This window comes from Pundamilia nyererei, unplaced genomic scaffold, assembly GCF_000239375.1.
Source record: "Pundamilia nyererei isolate P.nyererei 1_Seehausen unplaced genomic scaffold, PunNye1.0 scaffold00019, whole genome shotgun sequence".
NCBI lineage: Eukaryota > Metazoa > Chordata > Actinopteri > Cichliformes > Cichlidae > Pundamilia > Pundamilia nyererei.
The window spans coordinates 4,021,816-4,027,883 of NW_005187420.1; positions in this window are offsets into that span (position 1 = coordinate 4,021,816).

The following is a 6,068-nucleotide window of genomic DNA, read 5'->3' on the forward strand; positions in this document are numbered from 1 at the left end:
AGTTGAATTGAGATTTCCAAATGTGAAATGGGTTGATTACATTTGCAAACAGCAGATTTTATTAATATTAATTACAAGGCGCTGCATGCCTGACATTATGATTGGGAGCGAGCCCCCCGAAAAGGTTGAATTTAGCGCCGCCCCTGGTCTCAGTCGCTGCTTTCAGCTATGATAGAATAAAACATTAAGTCCATTTTGGAGATGATGGTCCTGTTAGAGTCACAGAGAAACAGGAAGCAGAGGGAGGATTTAGGGCGTGGCTTCAGTCAAACATTATAGGTGAGGGGAGGGTCTAAACCAGAGGACGGCAATCTGTTTATGAAGGAGCTGCAAAAACATATCAGTTATAATAAAGACGACGCAGCCTGTCGACTATAAATCAGTAAAAACCATCAAAAACCTGTTAGCTGTGAAAAATCATTCTCATCAGCTCTGCAGTCATCAGCTTGTTTCACTACAATAAAACCAGATTTTTGTAGGATTTAAAAAAATATTAGAATGAAAATGATGAAACTTTATTCTTTAACAATTATTTAATTATATTTGGAATTATTTTATGAGCACATTTTGCCAACCTTGAAACAGAGCAGCCACTCTGACCTGTGTTCGCACAAGTCAGTGAGCTAAAAGTCCTCAGCTTGATAATTAATGAAACCAACAGTAGCCTGTTAGCTTCAAAAATATAATAAAAGTAAGAAGTGAACTGTTTCCTTTGGCCTGGACGTTAAACAGCTGCAGGTCACTGAAACTGATCTGTTTGAGCTGCGTGATCTGTGTGCCGGCACCCCAGCAGCACCTAAACAAACCTAAAGTTTCAATCATTTCTTTTTTATTTAGATACTTGAATATTCATCTTCATCTAGTCTTATTGTCAAAGCCACAGGAAGCTGCAGGAGATGATCCAGCGTGTCCAGACCCGTCCTAAATTCTCCCTCTTTCCTTTCTTCCTGTCATAAAAGCCCATCGTTGTGTGTTTTTGAGGCAGCAGCTTTCAGCCACCTCAGGACTGGGAACACACAGTAGATTGGTTTAATTGAATTTCCAGTGTCCTCCAGTCCAAGTCACCAGAGGAGAGATAATTCCCTTATCCACATCAATGCGGGCCCTCTGCTGGGTGCAGCGAGTGGGGCTGTGGACCTGCTGTTTGCTGGCAGGATCTGCCACAATCAATTACACAAGCTTTGTTAAATAGCCCTGCGATTTCCTGACTCTGCTCACCCCACACCGGCGGAGTTAAAGGAGCCAAACAACAGCCGCTGAGACAAATAACCCAGATCGCTGTCCGGCTGCACTGCAATTTGGTGTCTTAAGCTGGCTGAAGTAATGCCACGCGATGCTGGAGTGGGGCCCGCTGATGTGTAGGGGCTGATGAGGAGGGCAGGACCCGCTCCCCTCCAAAAAACACTAACCACCACATAGCTGTGATTTGTCCCACCAGCAGGGGGGCTCCTTTTATCCTGTGCGGTCACCCAAGTGTCAGTTCTGGGCCTCACACGGGCGAGACGTAATTCGGCAGACGGTCGGAGAGGAAAAGAACAGTTTGAGGCAAAAACAGTGTCAGTATGTTCGGCTGTTATCTGATCAGATATGCTGCATTTTTACATTTAAGCTATGAAAGCAATAAACCTGTACGCTTCCTGTCATTTCATTCACTTTCCTTTGGGTTTCATTTTCATATTTCGTAGCATTTCCTAGCTTCGCTTGCCCGTTTCTTTTCAGTCATAGGTTACTTTAACTGAGTCACATGTTGTCTTTTTAATTTAATATCATTTATGTTTTTTCTCTTATTACTGCCTGCTTTAGCCTCCAGGGCTGAAAAACGTCATCATCAAAAACTGCAGTTCCTTTAACGTCCAGCAGAGGCAGCAGCGAGTCAGTCCCCATAGTCCCCATAGTCCCCTCAGTCCTCCCATGTTAAAACTTTACAGCAGAAATACACATGTTTACTGATACAGTTAACCTGTTTAAATTAAATTCAAGATTAAAGTTTGCATTTTTAGAGGCGTGGCCTGTTTGACTGATAGGTGGATGGTGACACAGGTGGCTGTAGCTGCTCTAGCTCCACCTGAACTGGACCTCTGGACCGTGTTTGTGCTGCTGGAGCCTTTTGGAGCATTTTTATTGACATCATGTAGCCAGTAATATGGCTGCTGTGAGGTTAATTACATGCCATCACAGTGGGCCGGTTCTTCTTCTCAAAGATCTCAAAGGACGACTGTTTGTATTAAACGTGTCCAAGGGTTCAAATAATGAGGTCAGTATACGACAGACAAAGATTCAATGCCTGCTGATTACTCTGAACACTCAGTTTATCTCAGTTGCTTCTACTCTTGGACCTGAATGATGTCACAGAGCGAGGATATCGTCATGTGGAGAGCCGCCCACCTGCTGTGAGCGACAGCCAATCAGAATAAACCTGTGTCAGCAGGGGATTTTGCAGGCCTGACTGATCTCAATGGTAAGAAGCAGCCATGAAAACGTCCTTTAACAGTTTTTGAGATATTCGTAGTTTGAGGAGGAAATTTCCTGACCTGCAATGATCTGGTTATCAGTCAGAGGACGGGCTGAGGAGGTTCAGAGCCCCAGGAAGAGTTAAAGACGCATTATTTTGAACTGTGACTCATGCAAAGTTGCTCTGCTTCAGTCTAAGAATAAAACCAGGGAGCTGAATGCAGCCATTTCTCTTTACGCACTGTTTTTTTCTTTGTATCATTCAAGACTTCCTGCTATTTTTAATCATCACAAATCCTCCTTCTCCTCCAGGCTGTTGGGTACTTCCAGCGGCTCGTGTTGGTTTTTATAATAATCATCCGATAGCAGGATCAGTTTGTTCGATCGATTTGAATCTGCCACGGCTTTCTGTTAATAATGACACAGACTGTGGACCACGAGTCTCTTCCACTAAACCAAGTCTGTAAATATCGAAGGCTTTCAAAAATGTATTTTCAGTGTCTTTGTTAAGCTTTCCTTTGATTGTCGGAAACATATAGAAGACATAAAGAAATCTTGGTGTGTGGCTGATAATCCAGTTTGTGCTTTCGTGCACTTTATTCGCAGCCGCCTTTGCTTTTAACTTCTCCATAAATGGTCCTTTCAGACTAAAACCTGCCTAACAAAGCGAAGTGGCAGTCATCACATCTGTATGAAATTATAAATGAAAGTTTTTGAAGTTTTCTCAGAGTTCACTCTTGAAAGCTAACTGTTCTGCGCCTATTTTACTGTATGTCACACTTCTTTTCATGCTGACAAATGGAGGCTCTTTGTGTGTCCGCCGTCTCTGTGCAGCAGCGTCTCTCATTGGATATGCCATCGTCTCTGATGTGTACGATGATTTCTCGCCTTTGTTGCCGGCTGTATAGAGACAGGTTTAAGTGCCTCGGTGGAACTCCTATTCACCCCCCCGTGTTCAGCACTCTCCCATGGCCTATTCTCCATTTCCAGCGCCCAGGAAAAAAAACATGTCATTGTGAACCATGACCCCACCCTGATCCACATCCACTCTCCATCAGGAAGCCAAACACATGCCTGAACAATTAACTCCTGCACTGCCATCAATTTAGCCTAGAGGGAAGAAAAGAGTGAGTCACGCAGGTTCAGGCCAAGAAGAAATGGGTAAAAACAGAAGGATAAAAAGGTTTTCTGAAGAAAGAGCCAGAAAAACATGTTTTTCAGTCCCTGCAAAGTAACTGTCACTGGAGTGACAAGGAGACACTATTGAGTGCCTCCGTTCATTCAGCCGGTTTGTCTGAACTGCTCAACAAACAATTACCGGGAGTCATGCGGGTTATGTTTATCTTGAGTCCAGGCCTGCGAGCAGCTGCCTTAAAAGCCACGGCGAAGGAGGCAAGTGTATCTTCTTCATAAACTCGTGGTTATTGGGTCTCAGTATTGATTCCTGTTCAGCACAGCGGTTGCTGGTCAGCAGGCGGCTGATGGCGGCGTGACCCCGCTGTCTGTTCATCTCAGCTCCTCATCTCTGCTTCGCTTAGCCTCGTACGGCTCCCGAGTTAAAAATATGACTCGTAATCAGCCTTCTTTTACAGAGTACCTGCATTAAAACCCTGCATTCCACCTCATTTTCACTGCGAGATTCATCGTTTCCAAACGTTTAATCTCCTAATTCGGTTCACTTTTATTTATAAAGTCTCAGTCTGGTGCTTTACACTGAGGTAAAGAGCCCACGATAATACAGAGGAACGGCAACAATGAGACGACCCCCTATCAGCAGCACTTGGCGACAGTGGGAAGGAAAAACTCCCTTTTCACAGGAAGAAACCGCTGGCAGAGCTCAGGGAGGTTTTTATTTATATGAAAAACGCAGACGGTTCTCGACTTCCTAGTCCACGTGTTCGTGGCAGGGGTGGGGAACTCCAGGCCTCAGGGGCCGTGTCCTGCAGGGTTTAGACCTCAGACTGGGTCAACACACCTCAATCTAACGATTAGTTCATTACGAGGATTCTGGAGAACTTCAAGAAGTCTTGAGGAGTTAATTTAGCCATTTAAATCAGCTGTGTTGGCTGAAGGACACATCTAAAACCTGCAGGACTCCGGCCCTCGAGGCCTGGGTTAAGGCAAAGTCTTAAAGCCGACGGAAACTAACAAAGAACACGCTGAGAGTCTCTTGGCCGGCGTGGGAACTTCTCAGGAGGACGTGGCCAAGCTTAGGATAAGCAGACGAAAATAAATGGAAATGCATGATTCATCTTTTCAGTAGAATATAACTTTTATTTAGATGGTTGTCAGGAATTGTAATGGCTGTGCATTGTTCATATTTGTCACGTGTTTTTATATCATATCCAACATCTGTTGTTTCTTCTTCGTTGTCTGTTGGGAGTGTAGCTTGGGCACAATGCAGAGGAGGCTCTGGGTCTAACCTGAGTCACTAGTTTCACAGAGATGAAAGCTTCTTCTGACTTTCCTGCTGAGGTGAGTCAGAATAACTGTGAGGCTGATTTCAGGTGAACCTTTTGCACTGATTGTGAAACAGAAACGTTATCGCAGGTTTGACAGGTGAGTTTTTCTCTGTTCCACAGCTCCTTTCCCTCCCCCCATCCTCTGTTCCCCTTTGACCCCCCCTCCTCCACTACCTGCCAATTAACGCCAATCAGGGCAGCGGTGGGCTGATGTGGCGATGGTGGGGGGTGGGGGCTGGGACTGGGACCACCTGGCTATTGCTTACAGCTGGCCTCTCCTCCGTACCTGTCAGGGCTGGCCTCTCTGCGGCACGGAGGAGCTGGAAATCTGCAGCACCAACTGCGTGTCCACCATGGTTTATTAATACCAGGACACACTTGTTCACTCTGTGTGTGTGTGTGTGAGAGAGATCATTTTGGTCTTTGGTCAGAGAAGAGATTTTCTTCTCCAGAACATATTTGTGAATGCAGAAGGATTTCAGCAAAGAAATGAGAACGAGGTGAAGCAGCAGGTGTCTCGGTCCGCTCCCACAGAGTCTGTGGACGCAGTCTGGTAACCAAAGACGGTCACCTCTGGCTCCAAAATCGCCACGGTCCTCATGAAGTGACGACCCTGTGGCATGCTTAATCAGATATCGCAGATTTCACATAATATTCATTCAGTAAAAATAAGTAAAAGCTGCACGAACGATGTAACGCTGCTGGCTTCTGTTTATGTAATAAGTCTGATGTGAAATCCTCAATTTTTCTCTGATTTTTTTTTTTTAAAGCGAGTATATGTGAGTACGCTGCTGTCAGTGCAGAATGCATGGGTGCACTGCTTTCACACAGAAGACGAGCTCGGCTCTGTTTCCTTTGTTTTCACCTGAAGTGCTTTGAAAATGGGTGCATATTAAAATTAATGTCTGTGAGTGAATTAACTTTGCCTTTGAATTCATAAACTGTCAGCGTTGCACGGCAGCGTCCCTGACATTCACTGGAAGTTTATTATTACGCTACGGAAAATAGTTCCCAGACAAAGACACTATTCTACAGAGTTACATCTACGACGCAGTCACAGTTAAGGTTAGCAGCACATTCAAAGCATTCCTTAAGTGTGTGTGTGTGTGTGTGTGTGTGTGTGTGTGTGTGTGTGTGTGTGTGTGTGTGTGTGTG